Source organism: Schistocerca piceifrons, chromosome 3, assembly GCF_021461385.2.
Source record: "Schistocerca piceifrons isolate TAMUIC-IGC-003096 chromosome 3, iqSchPice1.1, whole genome shotgun sequence".
NCBI lineage: Eukaryota > Metazoa > Arthropoda > Insecta > Orthoptera > Acrididae > Schistocerca > Schistocerca piceifrons.
In genome coordinates, this window is record NC_060140.1 from 338,235,445 (window position 1) to 338,261,922 (window position 26,478).

Genomic DNA, 26,478 nt, shown 5'->3' on the forward strand with positions numbered 1-26,478 from the left:
TTTACGAACAGTGGCTGAAGTAGCACACAACACGTATTAGACTGCGCGCGAGGCACTTCACTTGTTGGAAAACGACGATCGTTTGGACAAATCAACTGAAAACTCATCCTCCACTTCTAATACACTTCAAATACTACCCTTTCGCAAGTATATCTACGTGTTTCTCAACACATCCAGTAAAATTGTGGGAGAAATGTGAAGATTACATGGTCGAAGATATTCTGCACAGAATGCTTCAATAAGGTCAAAATTATGGCTTGGATTTGGCAGAAGAAATATACAGTGGCACGACAGCAGCAAATCACTGCATCAAGGTATAACATTCGACAGAGAGCTGCTCAGAGCGCAGTCATACAACAGCAATAATTTGCAGCTGTTCGTCCAATAAAATACACCGAAATTTCTTCCAGAACAAAAGATAGGTTTTGCTACCATCATACAACACGTGGCCAACCAGTTAGATGGAGTGTATTTTTTGGACGTTCCAGGTAGACCTGGAAAATTGATTTTCCTTGTTCTTATATAAAATACATTCAAACGGCCATATTGTGCTAACTCTTGCGTTTTCAGGCATCGCTGCTACATTGATGAAAGGAGGGAGAACAGCGCATTCAGCTCTTAAAACTATCACTAAATATACAGTTCACAGAAAATCCAACATGTGACAGAAAGACCAGGAATGGGAATGGTTCTACAGCGAGCAAAGCCATTGTATGGGACAAGTGTACAGTGGCTCACGAGAAGTCACTAGAAGCATCAGATCATACACTGAAAGACTTGCGAAACAAACATGTGCCATTTAATGGAGCATTGGCGTTACTATCCAGTGACTTCAGGCAAATGCTTCTAGTTACACCTCGTTCAACAGTAGCTGATGAATTACATGCTTCTTGGAAATATTCAGTTTTTGGAGCACAGTAAAAAAAATACAATTAACAACAAATATGAGCGTTCATCTTCATACCGATCTAAGAGCTGAGCGGTGGGAGGGGGGAGGGTGGGCAGGCAATCGATTTCGCGTGTCTTGATTTCACTGGAGCCACTATTGGCAGCACGAATCGATAGTAGCTTCTCGCTGATTCTCTCTGGCAGGGCGAGTCCTAAAGCAGGCCTTGAGACTCGTAAAAAAAAAAAAAAAAAAAAAAAAAAGTGCGTGAAATCTTATGGGACTTAACTGCTAAGGTCATCAGTCCCTAAGCTTACACACTACTTAACCTAAATTATCCTAAGGACAAACACACACACCCATGCCCGAGGGAGGACTCGAACCTCCGCCGGGACCAGCTGTACAGACCATGACTGCAGCGCCCTAGACCTCTCGGCTAATCCCGCGCGGCTGAGCAGCGTTGATGGTTCAGTAAGGGTCAAGCAGCGAGTGACAGCGGACTAGAGGGCACCACGGGCCAAGTTCTGGACCTAGTGGGTCAGTCGGCCGTTAGCTCTGTTTGTATCAAAACTTGGTGTAATTGGTGAAGTCGGAGTTTGGCACTCAGGAACCTGACAACTGTTCATTGTTGGTCAGTTCACCCAGTCTACTGTGCTTCAACTGAGGGACCTCAATTCTTTGGGGATCTCAAGGTTAGAAAGGATCAGAATCCTTATTTTGGACGTATTACGGCGCGTGAGTTGGTTGGGGAGGTTGTGGCGAAGCAAGCGCTGTATCATTAGAGAAATACAGACGCGAGCAAGTGTACCGCGACTTAACGCCAGTTCACTGCTAGTAGCGCCATGTCATCACAAAGCGTCTGTGCATAGCACACAAGTATTGCACCATAATTTAAAATGAAATGAAAAGTCAAAGTTGCTTTTCCAAACATCGTTAGCATGTGCTTTGGTATATTAATTTGTAATCTCACTACGATCAGGTCATTATTTCTCCCTAAATACATCGTTTTAAGAAAAAAATAAGTGGCGCTAAATAATAAAGCTATAAACCCAAAAATTGGTCATAATATGCAGATCTATGTCAAAATTAACTGATACAAGTCTCAACGTGATTAAAGAAATATTTTGGTCAGAATCTGTGTTTTTAAGAAAAATTGAAGACCCTAAATATTAGACTTAGAAATATGAAAGTTTGTATGAAGCTTTAGTCCAACATGAAAATATTCCTTATGTAACACCATTGAGCTACCTCTAATAGTTCTCGAGTAATATACAGAAAACTAAATTTGGGACTCAAACGTCCTTATTTGTAGATTATGTATCTGCTATAGTAATGCCAGAACGTTTTGGTTACAGCACGAGATGAAACCTATTAAATACTAGAGCTATAACAAGTTTCAAGGCTTGGATGTAAACAATAACAAATACAAGGACTCTTAAAGTTGTAGTTCAGAGGCCAGGTTCTACTGTCAGTTCCATTCTGAAAATTCTAGACGGCAAAGTTTAAATCCAGGGGTGCTAAAGCTTTTTCTGTGATTTTAACCATCTTAACGACATTCACACAAAAATTAAGAAGATTATACATTAATACACAACAGCGTTATAAAATATTGTGTGTCCGAGAAAGCGGCCGTTTAGACGCTGCTACCGTGGGCATAGGGCGGATGACAGCAGGTGTTCCGTCGGCCGTCCGCTGCGCCACATACTTAAATTTCTGCTACTTATTGCTGACATATTATTATGAAAAAACCCGCCACCCCGTAAAGTAAGTCTCGGTTATTTTTTGAGCAATGGTATTTTGTATTGTGAGGTTAGTAAATTAGCTGATTTTAAGATTTGTTTAGCTGTCGAATTGATGCTTTACGTCTTTCATTATTTTCATAATTAATTAGTTCATTGTTGGGTTGCCATTTGTTCCTTCATAAGACTCTTTCTAAGACATGTTGTTATGTTACCTGCTGCCTTTCTTATAAAAGGACATTAGTCATTTGATCGATGCATGTGAACTGTATAAAATGGTTAAATCCAACACCAACTCATGTAAGTGGCTATCAATCTGAGTAAGAACAGCACCCAGTCGATAAATTATTTATTGATTGTGTGGGTCCCCTTCCCCAGACTAGGGAAGGGATTCGTTATGTGCTGGTACTAAAGGATGGTTGTTCTAGATCTGCCCGGTTATTTCACAGCAGACGAGTCATTGTTTCGCTCACTATTCAACATCTTACCAATATATTTTACCTAAGATTCTTGTGAGTGTTGATGCCCCCGCCTTTCTAGTTTTTGTTTTAGTAATGCCATTAAGCGTATTACTACCGCTCCCCATTATCCTCAGCCCCTCCCCTTTTCTGAAAGGGTTGACAGGAATCTGAAGTCAGCCTTAATCATTTATCATGGAAACGCTCAGATCAAGTGGGATATTTCTCACACTTGGATCAATTTCACCTTTAATTTTGAGGTAGCTACCCCTTTAATTCTCCCCTTGCCGACCTTTGGAATGTAAGTGGTCTTTTGCCAACCTGTGGAATATAAATGACATTATCCCTGATGTGATTAGATAGAAATAGGATAGAGCTGGGACGAATATTGACTTAGCCAACTGCTATAACGGGAAACGAGAAAGACAGCTCTTTCGAGGGAATGTAGAGGATAAGATTTTCAACTATGGGCAGGGAACAGCACGGTGTAATTACAGGGGCTCTAGTTTCTCGAGTTGTGGGTCTTCGCTCCATTGTTAGGACCCTTAGTTATGTCAATTTACTTGCTTGCAGTCTGGCTACTGGTAGAATTTTTAAGGTTCGTGTAGTCAGGTGAAACAGACTAATTAGCGTCTCCCCATTTTCCCTTCAGTACTGAAGAAGGGAGCAGGGACTCTTTCGGTTTGAGTGGAGGAGTTTGAGCTGTGTGTGTGTGTGTGTGTGTGTGTGTGTGTGTGTGTGTGTGTGGAGAAGGGGGGGGGGAAGAGGGGGGGGGGGGGAGGGCGCGTTCGATTTCGCGTACCTTGATTTCAGACATTATTCACTTGTGCTAATACTGGCAGCGCGAATAGATAGTAGTTTGTCGCTGATTCTCTCTGGCAGGGCGACTTCTAAAGTAGGCTTTGAGCAGCGTTGGTGGGGCAGTAAGCGAGGCAGCGAGTGACAGCGGACTAGAGGGCACCACGGGCCGAGTTCTGGACATAGTGGGTCAGTCGGCCGTTAGCTTTGTTTATGCCAAGACTTGGTGTAACTGATGAAGTCGTAGTTATGACCCTGAGCTGAGTACAGCGTCCTCCCGTCCACGGCTGCTGATTTGCCCGGCTCTCATATTCCATGCTGTGAGCTGGGTGCTGGGAGCCGCACTGGATATTTCCAGGATTATCAAATATCTGCCATATCAGGCATTTACGGTCAGTACTCCTGACATTATGGTATCCCCACCTCTATTGCTGCGCTTAGTGGCTTACTGAAATATGTGGTTCAAATGGCTCTGAGCACTAGGGGACTTAACATCTGAGGTCATCAGTCTCCTAGAACTTAGAACTACTTAAACCTAACTAACCTAAGGACATCACACACATCCATGCTCGAGGCAGGACTCGAACCTGCGACCGTAGCAGTCGCGCGGTTCCGGACTGAAGCGCCTAGAACCGCTCGGCCACCCCGACCGGCCTGAAATATGTGTTTGGGCATAATTATCTGAGCTAAGGCTCTGTCGCTTCAGATTATTTATATTTCTGTTCGGTGTATATGTAGCCGTGCCAGTGTTGGGGACTTCTGTGTACCACTGAGAGCTTCATTGTAGGGTATTTGCATTGGATATACGCATTGTGAAAGACTAAATTCATTGGCTAACCTTGATGTTAAATTTTCCCATTGATATGGCTATCTGCTTTCTTGTGCCATATTATTCTGGGAAAGTGTTTTGACAATAAGCCGTGGCAAAAATTTTGCCGGTTGAATTGTAATCTTAAGTTTCTTTAATGTCAGTACCGCCATTAGCCTGTTGTTTATTTACAGTGCTATATTGACACTTACACAATCATGATTATATATTATGACTGTGGCCCCGCATCATGAAAACATTGTTACAGTAATATTAAGTGTTTTTAAGGATTTTGTATTTAATCTTTTATTTTATATTTTATTTTCTGTGTCTGTGTTTAGGGATTTCAACATTTTCGAGACAGTTACTCAAGGTCGGTAATGTCTGCAGCGTCTGAAAATGTCGATATGAGCAACGCCATTGTAAACAGAGTCACAATGAAACAGTGACTACAAATCGATTGACTCCGTCTTGAACGAAAGCGAAGTAGTGAGTTTTCTAATGGAATTTCTTAATTCTCTTGATGTTCCCGGATTACCGTCATACATATGAATTCGAAAATTGGAGTGCCAATTAAATCACTGCGAAAAGTGTCAGCCGAAGTTATGCAATTGGAGACGATCGGTAGATAAAAATTGATAAACAATTTAACTGAAGCAGCAATTCTGATTGGGCCTATAAAGGTCAAGAAGTAGTACTTCCACGAATACGACTCATTCGTATCGACATGGCGTTGGAGCTCGGGCGACTTCAATTTTCAATATGCGTTGCATTCGCTACGATTATCTATAAAGCTACAAAGCGCAAGGGCAGTTTTTGCAAGTGTGCGATTTGAATTTAAAAAACGATTACTTTTCTTATTGACAGTTATATGTCGCATTCGCATCCTCCACAGCCGGTAAACCGTCTGATATTTATGTTTATGGAGAAGACGGACAAAAAAAAAAAAAAAAAAAAAAAAAAAAAAAAAAACACGTCAATCCACAAACAAAAAATTATTTTCTGTGAAAATATATTTCTTCTTCCTTATCTTTTATTCCACATAGCCACAGCAACGCAAAGCAAGATATTAAAATAAACGATACATTTTCTCAGTGTATCTATTTTCGCTAGAACACTTTTATTTACTTTCTCTGTCACTTCATATCAGACGAGCCACAGCGAAGTTTGGTTCTGAATTAAAATTATCGGTAAGGGCAGCCGAAGACTTTCGTAAGAAGTAATCAACCTGTGTTCCTTCAATAGCTTTGTCAAAGAGTGCGGAGGACCGAACAGAGGTTCGGCGCACTCTCTTGAACTTTGTTTCGAAACTGTCCATAACGAGGGGGAAGAATCGGAAATAAACAACGGCATGAGGATGCACAAGGCAATGGAAACCACTGCACTAAAGATACATACTGTAATTCGGCAGGACTTGTGACCTGTAAAATTCTCAAGCCGATCTCTCCATTAGCAGAACATTATGTAACGTCCCCCATTCAAATATATGGCAGAGTGAAAGCTGACCTTTTCGTCCTTGACAGTCATCCTGGTAGAAAAGCTAACAAAAATTAGGGCTGCCGATAATGTAACGTATCTGAAATGGTTTCTAGCCTACAGGTAGAATGAAATGTTAGACTTCTGCATTCACCTCCACGCCAACTTACTCATCTGCTGCATTATAAATTAGGATGTGCTGTCAAGTTTTGGCCCAAACAGCAAACGTCCAACGACGCGCAGCGGAAACGAATTCTAGCAGGCAGGTCGCAGAAGATGACTTTCAAGAGACTGACGGTTCGCTTCAGCATCAGTGAGGAGAAACTAGCTTTGTTTCTTAAGACATGAACAACTAGTCGTACACGCAACACACTAAGGTAGGAGTACCAATAATGAACAGTTACCAAAACATCACAGGGCATGACATGGTTCCCCTAACACAATACTCATGTCAGGACATAGGAAATAGACCCATGTGGGGAGGAAAATAAGAAAATCGTTACGCACAAGAAGGGTAGACTATTATTCTCTCGCATTTCTTGCAGACACACTTGGGAAATGCGTCCCTACTAACTACCGACTCCTTCTGTGAAGGATGATAGCAGAGCGATGAAAGAATATGGTCTGGCAGGGAACGGACACCCGAAGATGCTGATGTTTGGTTTGTGGGGCGATGAACTGCGCGGTCATCAGCGCCAGTACAATGTCCCAATTTTTACACAGTCCAGTTTTTTACACAGTCCAATCTAGCAACAGTCAAGAATAATGATGATGAAGACAACACAAACACCCAGTACCTGGGCAGAGAAAATATCCAAATCGTTCAGGAATCGAACCTGTGACCCCGTGATCCAGAGGGAGCAACACTAGCCACTTGACACGAGCAACGGACCCCAAAGATACTTTTTTTGAATCAAAAGTCATTATGAGATGGAAGAAGAACCCAAAAAGTCTCCCTGATTCGACTAATTGTAGTGAGCAAAATGCAACGGACAGAACGCGACCTAAAGCAGGCTAAATTCCATAAGAATAGCAGGATGCCTCGCGCATTAGTAGAGATGCACTAACGACAGCAACCATACACTGCACAGACCATGTCTCTCGCTCCGTCACCGACTGTGCCCTCGCTCGTCGCTCCGTGTGCTCTGTACGAGAAGCCAAAGCGCAAGTGAAGACATTCCACGATCCATGGAGGTGTGGGAAGGCAAAATAAGTTCGAAAGAGACCAATCATACTCCCTCTCTCCTGCAGTCATTTGTCCACAGTCGTATGAAACTGTGCTTTAATCTGCCATTTACACCCCCACTCTCTCACGAATGTTACTTTTGTATCCACCGAAAGAAAGTAAAATTTATCGTTAGAATAAATAAAACAGCAGTGGTTATCTCGTCTACGGTTTCGCGTTTTGCCATCCCCCTCAAGCAAGGATCTTCATTTCACTGCCGGCCCTAGTGACCGTGCGGTTCTAGGCGCTCAGTCCAGAACCGCGCGACTGCTACGGTCGCAGGTTCGAATCCTGCCTCGGGCATGGATGTGTGTCATGTCCTTAGGTTAGTTAGGTTTAAGTAGTTCTAAGTTCTAGGGGACTGATGACCACAGCAGTTGAGTCCCATAGTGCTCAGAGCCATTTGAACCATTTTTCATTTCACTTCCAAAGTTAAATTCCTTCCTCATGCAAGGCACGCCTTTCTCACGCTCGAGGAGGGGAAGAGGAGATTAGAGTTTAATGTCCCGTGGAGAACGATCATTAGAGACGGAGTACAAGCAAGGATTAGGGAAGACTGGAGAAAGAAAGCGACCGTGCCCTTTCGAAGGAAGGGAAAGCACGGGAAACCTGCCGGCCGCTGTGGCCGAGCGGTTCTAGGCGCTTCAGTCCGGAACCGCGCTGCTGCTACGGTCGCAGGTTCGAATCCTGCCTCGGGCATGGATGTGTGTCATGTCCTTAGGTTAGTTAGGTTTAAGTAGTTCTAAGTCTAGGCGACTGATGACCTCAGATATTAAGTCCCATAGTGCTTAGAGCCATTTGAACCATTTGAACGGCAAACCTAGATCAGGATGGTCAGACGCGGGTTTGAATCGTCGACCACCCGAATACGAGGCCATCTGCTAACCACTATGCTACCCAGCTCGGTGCAACGTTCACTTTCGGTGTGGGAGAAATTTTCGTTAACATTTGTAAGAACCAAACCGACGTTCCCGTCCGTGCTGAACATATCCTTCCTCTGCTACTACGATGCGTTAAATCTCAGTTACCCATACAATCACACAACTTCAGTCGCACATGGGGCGAGGAATAAAGGAACTTAAATGAAATAAAAAACCTAACATGTCCCATCTTTCTAGAAGAAAGCTTTAAAGCAGCCTCGTTGAGGTAAAATTAGCATGGCAAACTCTCTGTGGCGCCACCAGGGTGTTACAGCTGCGACAGTAATTGGGATGACGGGGGTAGGATTCATTATGAATAAGAAATCAGGGCAGACTGTGAATTACTCTGCATAATTCAGAATCGATAGCAAACCAGAGACAACAACAGTAGTTCAGATGTACACGCCTCCGTCACAATCAAAATCTGAAGAGATAGAGATCTAGACATGGAACGTGTAATTCTGGGTGTAAAGAGAGTTCAAAATCTAGTAATCACAAACGATTAGAGCGGGGAAGGAATACAAGACTGAGTTATGGGAGAATATGGCCTCGGTAGTAGGAAAGAGGAAAGAGAGAGACTAATCGACTTCAGCAATAAATTTCAGCTAATAACAGAGAATCAAATACGTCGTTCAAAAATCAGAAGAGAAGGAATTATCTCAGCTGGATTACAACACGGTGAGACAGAGACTCCGAAATAAGAAACTGATTGTAAGGCGTACTCAGGAGCAGATATATTTTGAGACCAGAACTTAGTGATGATGCAGAGCGGGCTGAAGCTTAAGAGACTCGTGAAGATGAATCAATGTGCAAGGAAGTGGGATAATGAAGTACTGATTAATGCCGACGTGCCTTTGGAATTGTCTAAGACTGTAGATACTGCGATAATGAATGCCAGGGTAAGCAGTACGGTAACTGCGAAGTACACTTGGGCAAAAGAAGAAATACTACGAAGGAAGCACAAAAATTCAAAGGAATACAACAATAAAACGCAGCTAGGAATTAAATAAATAGCAATTGTAGGGAACTAAAGCGAAATAGTTAAAAGAAACACGTGAATAAATTGAAAAAGAAACGGTCTTCCCAAGGATTGATTCAGAGTCCATAATAATTTAATTAGCCTGCGGTGAAAATAAAAGCAAAAGAGCCAACACTGAGTGGAAACGAATATCATTGTTTTCGCAGAGGAATGGTCGGATAGGTGTCAAAAGACAGTAACGCCTCTACGAGAGCAATCGATTGTTTGATGAGATGACGGAAGAAGGTTCAGGAACTTATACGGAAGACATAGATTATCGACTGTTACACTCGGTGTTTAATATAAGTTTGGAAGACTTACGATAAAATATGGCGGATGGTATTGACAACATACTCGAGGATTTTCTGAGATCATACGGGGACAGCAGCAACAAAGCGGCTGTTCATATTGGTGTGCAGAATCTATGAGCCAGGAAATGCTATTGTCTCTTTTATGTCATTGTATGGTTTCCCAGAGCAAGGGGGTGTGGTAGCTCCTCTCCTCTGCGAGAATTACCGTGTCAGAGAATTTCACGAATTTTATTACGTGGTCGGTCTCACACAGCGCATGTTGCGCCACGGCCGTTTTCCACCAGTCTAAATCTGCCATACCCTTTCCGTTCGGTCATTCTGGTACTATTGTAGTAAATGAAAATTCCTTCCATAGAATGTTTCACTATTGTATTGACTAATTGCATATCAAATTTAAGAACTATAATGTCAGTGGTTTGTGAGGAAAAAGTACATAAAGTTGCTGCAATGTAAGTTATGGGAAACCTGAATCAAAGATCTGACAGTGATTGTATTAGGCCTTACCTTGTCTGGGCGAACTAGTGCAAACCATACGCATTCTCCTCTTCATCCTCAATCAGTCTTTTCTTCGCTTGTCCTCTTAGATTAACCTAATTTTCAAACTGAGTAACAATAATGCCAGCTGCATCAATTCTCCTGTTATCGATTTCCTTCGATATCGATAGCATGAAAGCTCCTGGATCAAATCCTAGTCTCTGTATAGTCCGTAGTCTGCGAAGATCAGTACGGTTAAGAACCAAACAAGCATAAAACGCTGCAATTTCATCAGGGGCTGTGGAGAGACATCTCATATTGCAGCATGGCTTTACTATCAGGGAGTTGTAACTTTCATTAGGATTTTGAGTTTTTGTATAAATTCTGGATAAGCTAAACAACTAAATATTCCCCACATTGTGATAGCATAAAACCGGAAGAATACACCGCAGGAATAAGTAATATGAGAGAATGCAGAACAACATAGAGGCGTGGCCTCCTGCAAGCTTTTGTTCATTGATATTTTCATCACGGTTAGGAGCGGAACTGGAACGTAATATTCATGAATTGAAATTTCAATACCATGCAGTAAATGAAGATCTTTCTGCCCCCGGTAGCTAAGTGGTGAGCGCTACAAATGTCAATCCTAAGGGCCCGGGTTCAGTCCCTGCTGGGTCGGAGATTTTCTCCGCTCAGGGACTGGGTGTTGTGTTGTCCTAATCATCATCATTTCATCCCATGGACGCGCAAGTCGCCGAAGTGGCGTCAAATCTAAAGACTTCCACCCGGGAAACGGCCTGCCCGGCGGGAGACCCTAATCACACGACATTTACATTTAATGAAGATCTAATAAAAAAAATTTCACAATTTTGGTCGCTTTCGAGTAGGTCGCCCCTTAATTCTGTCATTTACCATAGAGCCGTTTGCGAGGAGTCAACTACAAAGTGTCTCTTTTAGACCGGTGATTGATATCACAAAAGAAACAAAATAGACGGCACAAACAAAATACAAGTTTTCGGCTTCAAGGTAATTCATATTGCATAGTAGTTTACTGCACAGGTATCAACAGCCGAACTTTTGCTTGTTGGATAAAGACCACTGCAACAGTTTAACCCCTTTATTAAATGTATGACCGGTTTCGTAATTGACATTACATCATCAAGTACAACAGATATTTATAAAATGCTGTCTTGAGCATAACAGTTCGTTGGACAAGTATCCACAGCAAAACATTTTCACGTTTAATGAAAACCGCAGCTGTAAATACTTTGTTAAAGGCATGACCGGTTTCGTAATTTAAATTACATCATAAGGTGCCTTTAATAAAGCATCTACAACAGCTACAGAGGTTTTTATTCAACTTAATCGCTGTACTTATCACGTTTATAAGACTGTTGGGAACTGTCAGCGTACATTCGTTTTGGAATTAATCAGAGCGTTGATGTTGCATGTCCTTGGCTACACCTGGGATCGAAATGATTGGAACAGGTCTTGTTAGGTTGCGGGAAAGGTGGACCTCAGACGGCTGCATCATGATTGCAGAGTTTCCTATGCTGATATCTTCCGCCTGTCATTCAAACCAAAAGAACCAGACTAGGTTTACAATTTACTCAAATGAATGATGGCTTCAGCACTGTTCTTCCTGTCCCTAACTCCTCTAACGCCACTATGACGCGCCTGTCGTGGCTGTACGGCAAGCAGATCTTGGCTCATCATCAATAGCTTCCTTTCAGTTTCACCAACCCTTGAAACAGTTGTAAACACATTGTCCATTCATAGCTTCCGTTCTGTACCCCGGCACCAGAAAAGCATATTATTCATTGCTGGTTTTCAGATTTTGTAGCAAACAGCTACATTTTATCATCACTCCGTAATACTATGACACGAATCTTCATAATTCCTCACTTCGGCCTGCTGCAGTTGACACATCGTCTTTGATTTAATGTGTTCCATGTTCCATGCTATGCGGAACTTTATGTGGTTCGGACTGTGCTGAAATTCCAAATATACTCAGGAATTCCAAGTCGAAACTGTCTAACCTCTGCAGACTGCAATGTTTTTTGTGTCGTAGCCAAAATTCACTTAATATTGAAAGATGCGTACATAATGAGAAATGCTTGTGTAATGTGTATATGTTGTGATAAATATCAGTTTGTTCGGTATGTTTGCCACTATAAGCATCTTGTATGCGTGAACATATGGGTGATACATATTATTTGGCTACCAGAGATTGTGTTGTTGAGTGGAGTTTAAATGTCTAGAATGAGCATTCGGGTGCGCAGGACGAGTATTCTGTCCGCAACATCTCCTGCAGCTCAAGTCATGCAATTTTTGGGACGGCGCGTTTTAGCCCGTATAGCGCTAAGTGCTTAGCCTTTTTTTTCCATCTAGTGTTCTTATTTCGCTGCCGCAGATAGATCACATACAGAACGACCGCGAAACTTGGCACATGTGATCATCTGTTACATACACCTTAAGAATTTGATACAAGGAACAGAAGTTGGAATTAAAAGATGCGAAAAGTAATGGTATTGTGCTTTAGCACCACAGTGTAATAACTTAGATTCCACTTTACTTACGTCTTTTCGATGACAGTATAAGAAGTGACAGCCAACAATATTTTTTACGTTTTCTGTTGCAATGTCCATATTGTCGAATCTCTGTTGTAATTAGTTACGTCACAATGACACGGTAGATGGAGCCAAAGTGTCACGAAAAAAACGCATTTGGAACTACGAAATCGTTACAGTAAATACAGTAAGCATATTGCATCACATGCTTTTCCATTTTTAGTGTAAATTTTTCTTTATTTACCCTCTCTGCTTTTATAGACAAGTAAAATATCTATAACATTTCTTCGGCCTCTCATCAGAAAAGTAAAATCATACACTGTCCACAAAAAATAAAAAAATACAAGATCAGTGCTCGAATTTTGTAGTAATAAAAAGTGACAGCTAACAATATATTTTAGATTTTCTATTGCACTGATTCATGCTGTCGAATCTGTTCTAATTAATTACTTATAGTGAAACTGTACAGGAAACTGTCTCACACAGAAATACTTAATATACACACAAGGGTTTGAGAACCGGCATAAATTGGAGGAAATTAATCAGACTCTCATGTATATGCATATGAAAATAAACAAAGCACTGAAAGACCTGAGTCGAAAGAAGGCCTCGGGAGTAGGCAACATTCCATTGGAACTACTGACGGCCTTGGGCGAGCCAGTCCTGACAAAACTCTACCATCTGGTGAGCAAGATGTATGAGACAGGCGAAATACCCTCGGACTTCAGGAAGAATATAATAATTCCAATCCCAAAGAAAACAGATGTTGACAGACGTGAAAATTACCGAACTATCAGTTTAATAAGTCACAGCTGCAAAATACTAACGCAAATTCTTTACAGGCGAATGGAAAAACTGGTAGAAGCCGACCTCGGGGAAGATCAGTTTGGATTCCGTAGAAATGTTGGAACACGTGAGGCAATACTGGCCCTAAGACTTATCTTAGAAAATAGATTAAGGAAAGACAAACCTACGTTTCTAGCATTTGTAGACTTAGAGAAAAGTTTTGACAATGTTGACTGGAATACTCTCTTTCAAATTCTGAAGGTGGCAGGGGTGAAATACAGGGAGCGAAAGGCTATTTACAATTTGTACAGAAACCATATGGCAGTTATAAGAGTCGAGGGGCATGAAAGGGAAGCAGTGGTTGGGAAGGGAGTGAGACAGGGTTGTGGCCTCTCCCCAATGTTATTCAATCTGTAAATTGAGCAAGCAGAAAAGGAAACAAAAGAAAAAAAAAATCGGAGTAGGAATTAAAATCCATGGAGAAGAATTAAAAACTTTGAAGTTCGCCGATGACATTGTAATTCTGTCAGAGACAGCAAAGGACTATGAAGAGCAGTTGAAAGGAATGGACAGTGTCTTGAAAAGAAGATATAAGATGAACATCAACAAAAGCAAAACGAGGATAATGGAATGGAGTCGAATTAAGTCGGGTGATGCTGAGGGAATTAGATTAGGAAATGAGACACTTGAAGTAGTAGATGAGTTTTGCTATTTGGGGAGCAAAATAACTGATGATGGTCGAAGTAGAGAGGAAATAAAATGTAGACTCTCAATGGCAAGGAAAGCGTTTCTGAAGAAGAGAAATTTGTTAACATCGAGTATAGATTTAAGTGTCAGGAAGTCGTTTCTTAAGGTATTTGTATAGAGTGTAGCCATGTATGGAAGTGAAACATGGACGAGGAATAGTTTGGACAAGAAGAGAATAGAAGCTTTCGAAATGTGGTGCTACAGAAGAATGCTGAAGATTAGATGGGTAGTTCACATAACTAATGAGGAGGTATTGAATAGAATTGGGGAGAGGAGGATTTTGTGGCACAACTTGACAAGAAGAAGGGACCGGTTGGTAGGACATGTTCTGAGGCATCAAGGGATCACAAATTGTGCAATTCGAGAGCAGCGTGGAGGGTAAAAATCGCAGAGGGAGACCAAGAGATGAATACACTAAGCAGATTCAGAAGGATGTAGGTTGCAGTAGGTACTGGGAGATGAAGAAGCTAGCACAGGATAGAGTAGCATGGAGAGCTGCATGAAACCAGTCTCAGGACTGAAGACCACAACAACAACAATGAAAATAGCACCAATAAGTATACATTCAAACACAAATGCAAATTTATTTAACACTTGTCTCATAAACAACTGGTCAGAAAATCGCAGAACTTATCTCTACAATGCAATATTTTATAATGCCGTGTTCCGATATTTTTCAGCATATGAAGAGCCACATATAAATATAACATTTACCATTATACGTTTGAGTTACAGGCTTATGTAAAAAACTCGTCCCCTTTTACATACTTCTCTTCACAGCAATAGCCATGACAATCCTGCACCATAGCTGTTGCTCAAACTCAGACAGATATTGAGAACATACGAACTGTACTTCGTTCATTCCAAAGATACACACACTCTATGGGGTGAGCGAGTGAGCGAGCTGCAGAAAGAGAGAGGGAGAGAGAGAGACAGGGAGAGAGAGAAAGAGAGAGAGGGGGAGGGAGAGGGAGGGAGTTGAGTCGTTGCAGAGTGAGGAGATTGAATGGTGGATGTGCAGCACAGATAATGAATTTTATTTGAGACAGTCCCAGATGTGGAAGTAAAGATTAAGGATAAAGGATGATATTTAAGAGGATGTTATAGGCATACCACAGTTTTGGAAAGAAAGGATTGTGCTCTGAGCTTTAATTTACTGCAAGCGCTACCAGAATAATTATTGTGGTGTAAAGATTTCATTGTGTTTAACAACATCTATGTGTTGGTAACCAGGGTGAATTAACATTCATGTTTTGAAGTCTTCTGGGCCTGCGGCGTTATAGATGTCTTGTAAGAACGTTACACTGATCAGTCGGAGCATTGCGACCACCAACCTACTATCGATATAAATCCGTCCAGGCGACAGCAGCTTCACCTGGCGAGGAATGACTTAGTCAGACAAACGCATGGTTCATTTAACATTACTGAGTGCGTTGTCTAAGTTCGATCAAGGGCAGATTGTGATGATCCGGAGGCTCAGCATCAGCATTTCGGAAACTTCACCACTTGTTGGGTGTTGGAGGAGTTCTGTGATGAGTGACTTCAACACTTGGCGGAACTAAGGTGAAACGACGTCAAGGCGTCGTGGGGTTCGGTGGCCACCCCTCATAATAGAAGTCGGACGTCGTAGGCTGGACAGACTGGTAAAACAGGACAGGCAGGAACTGTGGCAGGCGGAGTATAAATGTGTCTGATCGCATAAAAGGCACCGAACACTTCTAACGATGGGCCTCCGCAGCCGACGACTCGTCCATGTGCCATTGTTAACACTATGACATCAGGTTTTACACCTGAAATGGGCACTTGACCATCGGCACTGGACATGGGCGCAGTGGCAGATCTTTGGATCGTGCAATGAATCCTGATACCTTCTTCATCATGCCGATGGGAGGTCGCGAATCCGTTGTCTTCCAGTGGAACAGCTCCTTGTCACCTGTACTGTGGAACGGAGACAACCTGGCGGAAGCTCTATTATGCTCTGGGAAACATTCACTTGCCCATCCATGATCCAGTGGAGCTCATACAAGGCACCATGACGGCCAAGGAGTGTCGTACAGTGGTTGCAGACCACATACGCCCCTTTACGGCGATCATGCTTTCCGATGGCAGTGGCATTTTTCAGCAAGATAATGCGTCATGTTACAAAGCCAGGAGTGTGATGGAATGGTCTGAGGAACACAGTGATGAGTTCCAGTTGATGTTCTGGCCCCCCTACTCGCAAAATCTGAAACCAGTCGAACACATCTGGGATGCATCTGAATGTCCTGTCAGAACTCATCGTCCCCCCTTCTCGGAATTTACGGGAATTAGTTGACTTATGTGTGCAGATGTGGTGTCAACTCCCTCCAGCAATCTACTAGAGCCTCATTGCTTCCATGACGACGTGTCGCCTCCGTTGTCTTTGCCGAAGGTGGACATATGGCTATTAGGTAGGTGGTTACAATGTTCTGGCCGATTAGAATATGCTATAGTAAGCCAAATGGTGCTATATTCAAAGACTTTTAATTATGATGTTATTTTGTGGTGCTATAATCTTATTTCGACTCCATGGCCGTTATTAAGCTATTTGCAAACATATGGATTTGTTAGTGAATATATCGGTATCTATTTGTAATTAATAACAATTTGTATATATATATATATATATATATATATATATATATATAGATATATATATATATACACCATACTACTGACTACCATAAAGCACCATTAGCCCTGTCACTGTCTAATATTTTATACTACTGTGTATCACAGGTGTAGCAAAGATGAAATTGTAGATAGTAATGGAATTTGTTGATGAGCAATATTCGCTAAGATCTATTTAATAACCATTGTATGTTTGACAGCTAAGTCAACGATGTTATATGGTTCATATGTGATTAATTTACCTATTGAATGATAGATTCATCAGTCTGGTTATATTCATATGAAAGCATGCATGTTTGTGTGTTTTAGGATGACAGGAATTTGCATTAAAGATATTATGTGATGATGTCCGTTTTCTATTGATTTCGAATTGATGTGTGGTTTGAATATTTTTCATTGCTCTGTCCATAACACAATTCACAATACAGAATCTATTGCAATGTAATTCGCAATGTATCTGAATTGTAGATCCTGAAATACATAGCACAACAAAAGAGCTTCAGTCCCAACTTAACAAAGCAAATCTATGATAAACACTACAAACCGATACATTTATAATTAATAGCAATATAAAATTAATAACAGACACAGCATAAAAACTGAAAATAGCTTACACACTACCAATATGTAAGTTACAGGAAATATATTAAATAGGCTTATCACATTACTAAAGAAAACTACAGTACAATTTGGATACCACATTGTGCACGACCTAAGAACAAAAATCTACCCCGGCAAAACGAAACTACCTGTGCACACATACTCTGGCGTCTATAAAATTAATTTTAATGACAGTAGAATATTCTGTATAGGTGAAACTGGCAGAAATTTTAGAATTCCAATACGGAGAACAAACCAGAAACAGTGACCCAAATGCATCCACAGTCTCTAGCCACATGCAAACAGCGAATGATATTGTAAACCAGATCAAAAATGTGGTGAAAATTCTGCACATAACACCAAAGGGCCCAATAATGAACTTTTTAGAAGAAATCTATGTATACATGAAAATACCCCAACAAGATTCTTAACAAGAAAGCCATTTTAAAATATAAAAATTGTATTGCCAATTTTATTGAAATTGTTTGAGTAGACCATGATGACGGATTAAACAAATTTACAGACAAAAACAACACCAGCAAACATTAGCAAAGAATTTACCATACACAACTCCACAGATGAATAAGCCAATTTTGTAACCATGTTATATCGTTGATTTAGCTGTCAACTGAAGCTGTCAAACTTACAGAACTATTTAAATAAGTGCTAGCGAATATTCAGCAACAAATTCCACTGCTGTCTACAGTTTTGTCTCTGCTCCACCAGTGATATGCAGCAGTATAAGATATTAGACAGCGGCAAGATTAATGGTGTGCTATTGTAGTAAGTACTAACACAAATATGTATACAGAATTGTTATTAGTTACAAATAGGCACACATACATGCATTAACGACTCCATTAGTTTGTAGACCACTAGATAATGGCTATGGAGCTGAAATAAGCTTACAGTACAAGAAAATAACACCATAATAAGAAGTCTTTGAATAGTGCAGCTTACTGGACATACAATGTCCTTGCAAGATATCAGTCATGTTTTTAGTATTCTAATTATCTTTCTCTCATCACTGTTAGATAAAAGGATTTCAGTGATAAAGCCAAAGACTAAATCTTACGTAATTTAAATGTTGTGTGCAAAAGTAATTTTTATGGAGTATGACACAAGGTCTAATGATGAAATGTTAGTATGAGTCTCTTCTGAGCCATTAAAAGGATTTAATCTAATTTCAAATTTAGATTCATTTACAAATATTTCACTAAAGCTAATCCTCAATATTGAATCAAAATTAAAGACAGAAAAAATTGCACTGTCACACCTTGCACTGCTGCATTGACAGTGAGCTGCATTTTCTAAAACAATAACGAAGTTGCAAGTTATGAAAGCAGCTTAAAATAAAACAAGGTACAGCAGTTTGCCTCTCAGTGATTTATTTAATGAAGTTGCAATTCAGTAATCATATTTTCCATATTTTCCCAATATGCAGGCAGAGCAGAACTGAATCAGCCATTGCAAGAAAAGAATCAATAGTATGGCCTAAACGAAGTTTTCAAGACAAAACTAGGAATAGTATTTTAATTGGAAGGCAGGAGCAGGCAAAGACAAAATTTACTAACACTAATTTTACAAATTATTTTCATAGTGCTATTACAAAAAAATTAACCATTAGAAATGTAATGGAAAGTTTTTCTTGTGGTTGATCTAGGTTTTCCTCCATCATCTAAATGAAAGTTCGACATTTGAAATGCATCATTCCTAGGTTGTATAGTATTATTTTTATTACATCAATAATCAGAGTGACTGTGCCATTGTAGAAGATGCAGGCCATAGAATAATATTAGTACAAGATATGGACTGCAAGTAAAAGATTATAGTACAGTTAATATATAAGTCATATAGCCAAGTTAAAACATTAAGTATCTCACAAACTTTCACCATGGTATATATTCATGACAGAAATAACATTTATACACAAAAAAGAAGGGATAAAAAACAAACAATTATTTTGTAATGTTATAGGAAAAATAATTATTTTTATTGCTGATACACTCATGATTGGTTTCGAAAACTCTGTTAACTCAAGTTACAACAATTGGTGATTGCACACCAAAAGAACTTGAAAGATTTTAGGTTTAACTGTCAAAAATTGTAATAATTATTATTAGCCTGGTGAAAGATGTACAGAAATGTGTAAAGCTCCATCTTTGACAATATTATCATTATCTAAACTTCTCTCTAAAATTGCAAGGCAATCTAGTACAACTTTCTTATCATTATCACAAAATCTGGTATGTAGCCATACAAGTCGTATTACGAAAACCCTTATTCCGACATGTCAATATTCATACATTATCTGGAACCTCCTACTATTGGACGTTTCACTATTCTGATATAGAACAAAAACAGAAATTAATTACTCATGAAAAATTAATTCTCTAATATCTAACTGAGAGTTTTAAAATATTCTGTAATGTATCCAGGCAATTATAATACAATGCTCCTGTATACAACAAGCAACTTACCTCATCCTGCTGCTGCAACTGCAGGACCAGCAACTCGATAAAATCATTCAATAGAAATACTACCATCCATGCAGAGTACAACTACTGATGAAACTACTCATTCAGTCTTTTTTAATATTTATATAAATTGAATGATCAGGAAGAATTTGGTCAATAAGCCTTAAGTGGTTTAAAATAATGAAAGGAATCAATAAAAAATTTTAATTTACTATATCCTTAAAATGAAGATTCATACATTGACAAGTTGTACTCAGACCTTTCTTGAACAATTTGGAAACTTAAATTTTTACACAGTGTCTGTAATGAATAATCACCTGTCTCATCACGACAAAGATCCAATTATTCTTCTCAATGTGTGCATTGACAAATCTGACAAAATCCCTCCAGTGCAAGCAATCAACAACTACATGCATAAAAAATGGCAAATTACCAAAAATCCTCAATTAATACGAATATCTCCTCCAGTGCTACTAGCACGGTCAGGGTATGCTGTGACATCTTCTGCTGCCCAGCTTTTCTCCACGTTAGGCTATGTTTGACTACTCTCAACAACTGTTTGCTCAGTACCCCTCGTGACAATAATATCTCAGACACAGAGTTTATATGTGCCTGCCACAGCAGAATCAGTGGCCAATTTTCCGAAAAACTATGAAAGTCCAACTTTCATAACCCCCACATTCACTTTTAAGAAATTTATGGAGTGATTCTTGCCTAACATGTTGGCAAGGAGTAATAAGAGAAAGAAAATAAATATAAAAGTATCATTGTGCAGGTAAGCACTCATATCTGCATGACATTGGCGGTAGTTCATTTGGCAAAATAACAAAACGTTATGTACAGTTCTTCAAGAGAGTAGAACTAAATATGGCAGTCAAAACCATATAAAGAAACAAAAGCTGTACATTCAGCAGACTCAGAGACAACTCACACTATGTCCACTGACAATCACACCGAAAGGTTAACATATTCTGGTAAGGACACACAAGTTTGAGGTGTAAGCGGACTCAGGGACTAGCAACATGCATTATGTCCACTGACAACCACAGCAAAATTTTTAGTGCCACTCCTTTTCATATTCAGTTAAAGATACTGTACAGAATCAGTACTGATAATATAAGGCACAATCATACCTTGTTGAATATAAAAAAATTCATGATAAGTTTACAAAAGTATTGCAGTTGTATTTCTTTGAGGAAACGGGTTTTTGTAAGTGACATAGAAGATCAGAAGTCTCTTATATGTCACAATAACAGAAACTAATTCTAATGCATGAATAATAGTAAGTTATATATATATATATATATATATATATATATATATATATATATATATATATATATATACATTTGAATATAAAATCTACATTGTGTGACCAGGCACATAAGCTCATTACTCAGTAAATGAATCAAAATATGTTCAGCTCCAGATAATTACATAAATGTGGCAAGTTTCTTAAAGTATAGTTGTAAATATTAATTCCAGGCCACCTACATAGTGGCAAACTTGTTCTACACAAATGCATGTATACAGTGTACCATGAAGTACTTGTTTTGAACCAGAGCATGTAAACTGGGACATGCAACATCACTGAATGACATACAGATCTGCCTAAAGACAGTAATTGTGTCATATTTAAAAAAATGTTACAATTAATCAGAGATCCCTTTGTAGATATATACATAGTAAGTGCATATGATTTAAATTACCAGTCATAATTACAGGTCAACAAACAAAGTAAAAGTTCATATAATCCAATTTATGTAGTAGAAACTTAAGAAAAATATATGTATGTATATATAAATTTAAGGATTGAGTCTGGAGAAGTGATAATAACAAGTAAATCCTTATTAATACAGCACAGTTATTTCATTTTTTAAAATTGATAGTAATGTTTATGTGGGATCATCGAATAGAAAATAACAAGTAGCATCACAAGGTCAATCTCGTCAGATGTCAAATGTCAACTTGTCTGTGTAGGAGTCAGAATTCTATGGCCATACATTGTTAATCACAAAAGTAGAATAAATGCCACCTTCAAAAGACATATCTTATAAAGCAAGTAATAATGACATGACTTTTCCAAGATGCAACAAAAATAAGATTTATCCTCGACTTGTTCAGTAGTAGTTCTCTCAAGATTCAGTATTGCGTAATGACAAGAGACAAAATCATCTTACACTCATTCACTTAACATGAGAGACTCGGCACTGCATCACTACTGTAGCAGAACCTACACTTTTATTCATCGCAATAAGAGGAATTCTGAAATGAAATTGTTTAAATAGAAAAACGAAACGTACTGAAGTAACATATTTTACAGAGTTACTTATAACAAGCATAAAAAATGTAGCAGATCAGCTTGCATCAGGGCGCAAAAATACAACAAGCTGAAAGGAAGAAAGTTGTGAAGATCCATAACATAAGGTCCCGAGTTCGAGTCTTGGTCGGGCACACAGTTTTAATCTGCCAGGAAGTTTCATATCAGCGCACACTCCGCTGCAGAGTGAAAATCTCATTCTGGATCCATAGCATATTTATACACAAGTCATAGATTAACGTTTTTAGCATGACCAGATACTTCTGAAATGTCTAGTTGGCCACTGCAACCTTTGCATTGTTGGAATGTAACTCGCTCGCTACGTACTTTACATTTCAATACAGAAATATTGTTTGATACATACAGTTGCATTCAATTCTGTATCTTTTTTATTATTACTTCCGCAAAAGAGAAAAATTCAATTATGGCCAAGTCACACACACAAAAAAATAATGTATAGTCAGTGTAAACAGTAGCAAGTAGAGAAAAAAAATTACTGGGTCAATTTGATTCTAAGGCTTCGCAAAACTAAAAAATTTATCTCACACATACGTCACAAATTTCAGCAGTAGAGAATAAATCTTTGTAAAACCATTCATGCTCATTGCTCGACAGATAAATCCACATATTCACTACCTCCAAACAGGTGAAAAGAAAATGTGTCATCTGCAAGTCCTAGTGTTTCATACAAGTAAAGGTTTCGTGTTTTCCTTGAGTTTACACTGTACATAGCCTGTATGATTAGTATCTAACTGTAATTCGTGTTCTTTGCTATAATCGCTGGTTCTTACTGTCACAGTATGTCTCGTCGGCGTCAACAGAATTTCAGTAATAGTGTCCTCTGAGAAATCCTCTCATGACAAGATAAATCTCTCTTGCAAATATCACTGTGACCCTACCTTCGAACAAAGTGTGCACAAACGGAACTTCCATGTATCTTGTACAGCTGCGGGTTGCTTCGTTTAAAGAGTGTACATTTCTTACCTTGTCTTGTTCCATAAATAGCTGAAAAGGAAAAAAAGGAAAAACAAAGAATAAAAAAAGAAAGCACGCTTACTCTCCGGATCATATGTAATGTCTCGTGTGTCTTCCTCAGAACAACACCTTCAGCATAATGTCATAAATATCATAATTAACACCACACAACGTACCATAATACACCATAATTGCATCGTAATAAATCACAATAACATCATAAGCCTCACATGGTAATCCTTCAACGAAATACCTCATCATATTCCACATCTATATTACACAGTATTCCTTAGATTCATTATGTGTACGCATACAGCTTTGAAATTATCACTCTCCAAGATACGTCCTAAATAGCAGAACAAAGCATCAGTCAAAAATGTTCCTAGTCAAACTACTGCCCATCAGAGATACTTTTCTCAATTCATAACCACTCACACACTATCTCTTATCCAAAATAAAGTCAGCGATTATCTGTAACACTAAAATCCATAACCTGCTTCACATGTACCTACAGAAATGTCATCTCATGCACTTTCCTAAAAAATAATACAGTATTCTTTGTGGTAAAGGTAAAGCAAAATGCATAGCACAAGTTACCACAAATCATAAGAGACTTCACTATATCTGCAAACTATCTTTCTGAAGAGAAAATGATTATCTTAGCACCTCAAAACCAAGTCTACTCTACTATGCCAAGATCTCAAAAGCAAAGTTGCAAACTCATGAAATAAGATAACTGTATTACATTTCAATCAGATACTTCACCAGTAAACTCAGAATAATACTAGCTGAATAAACATCCTCTACACATGGCTTACCATTCCCTATTGCCATAGTGGAAATATAGATTGCATAAAAAAGATTGTCTGCCTCCACTGTATTATCACCTCATCAGGCAATGTCGTGAAAATTCAAAGTACTTTTCTTCAGACAGCACAAACCATAGCTGGTCACTATTTATTAAAATCCCCTATTAAGTAGATTGACAGTAAAAGAAACATTAATAGATATACAGATTAGTTGAAGAGTATGAAACCATGAGGAAAGCTAAAGTAAGAAAATGCTCTGCAACAGTTGCGGCATCTATGCTCGCCTTGCGTATGTTTACCAAAGAAAATAAACCCTTTAGGGTACTATTCTTTGTGCACTTTGATGTTTGATACATGATGAAGACCTCGTGGCGTGTGTGGTTTCAAGTCCCACGGAATTTGCATGTGACATTCGCAATATTTCCATGTGCGATTCAAGTTTTGCGAAAATGAAATTCATACACCAAAAAAAAACTTGCTGCTTAAATTATTTTCTTTATGAGATAAAAGATGCGATTTAAGCAACACTTTCTGACTTACCTGTAAGTTCTTGATGTGCACTCGAGGGTTCTGTAGCTTCTTCCCCTTCTCTGCGGCTTTCTTGATGTTTCCTAATCCTAAATTCACTATTTCACCGTATCTTAAACGTCTTCGTGTAGGGAAGGCTATTAACTGGAAATTGGAGATTTGTGGTAAGGTCTTATGGGACCAAACTACAGAGGTCATCGGTCCATAAATTTACACACTACTTAATCTAACCTAAACTAACTTACGCTGAAGACGACACACACACCCACGCCCGAGGGAGGACTCGAACCTCCGACGGCGGAAGCCACGCGGACTGCGACAAGACGCCCTAGACCGCTCGGCTACCCCGCACGGCTCTATTATCTGGTTTATACGGATCTGGCGGTGGTTGTAAATCTAGAAATTATTACCTTTACACTATGAAATTTCTATAATAATTCATCTAGTATTTGTGGTAGATCTGTTTGTGGTTGTATTGTAGTGTTGATCTGTTTGGAATCGAGAATACGTCTAATAGAATCATCCTTTTTGACAACGTGTATCGGGCTGTTGTATGAACTCAAAGCATGCTCGATTATATCGTGGTCTAGCATAGATTGTATCCCCTGTTTAACTGTCTTTCTATGCGTCAACGGAACAACGTAAGGTGGTACAAAAAATTTATTCTGATCCTCTACTTTGAAGTCATAAAGAAAATTTCGCGAGAAAAACTTCAGAATGTGGTTTCAAAATTTCGAATAGTTCATGTGTGTTTGGATCAGAATCTACTTCATATCTGTGTACTTTCTTTATAATTAACTGTTACGTACTAATAGATTGTTCAGCTCCACAATGAAATGTTGTTATGTAGTTCAAGCAACCGTCAGACAAATTCAGTGAGTGTTGTGCCCCGAGCAGAGGAAACGCAAACAGTTCACATCTTTATCTTCCTTTGTCAACCATCTTTGAAATTTTAGCGTTACAGGTAAATGATTTATTTGTAACATCATTTCAGCATCGCAAAAATTTAACCTCACTTTGTATTCGTAAAGAAACTCTACACCCAAAATTGTTACTGTTAACAAAAGAGGTGCAATCAGAAAATTCACAGAAAACATGTGTCCCTAATGCATGAAAACTAACTAAGTCTGATTACGTGAATCTAGGCATTTTCCGTGAATGACTCCTTTCAGTTTAGTTCTTCATGGTGGCAAAGTTGGACAAACGGATAACTGAGCATATTTACTAAACACTGTATCACTAAGCACATTAACTGGGCTACCAGAATCAAGAACAGCAGAAAGCGAAACGTTTCGTATGGAAACTTTTACAACAGGATGTACAAGTGTATTTGCACAGTCGTAATCATTTTTGGAACAATGTGTCTCTAATGTCATCAAAACCTACAAAGTAAATGTGGTTCGTATGCAGACTGTTGGCGTCTGCGAACGGTTCGTTTGCAGCAGTGGTTGCTTGTCATTGTTGTGTCGGTTCGTTTTGACTGGAATTGTTGGGTGGATTGGGTAATCAGATTTCTACAGTTGCACCACGCTCAGAAATTGAATTCCTGTGATCAGGCAATTTTTGATTTCATCTGTCACAATTATTTAGTCTTATATAACTGTTATTAGCATTATTGCTACGTGGGCTCGACGCTATGATTTATACAACCTGAGCACCACGTTCGGAATCAGTATTTGTGCGATAACCGCAATTTAGATTTACTCTGTCTTTTCATTACGTCTGAAATTGTCGTCATATCCATAACGTCTACGTACACGCGATCTGCGATCTCTGTTCCTGTGTTGGTAATTCCTAAAGTCATGTGAATCATTTCTCGAGCGTCTGTTAACTGTATTGTAGGGCTGATATGTTACATCAAGCGTGTCTTCGTAACGACTCTCACCATTGCGTTCACGCAAATT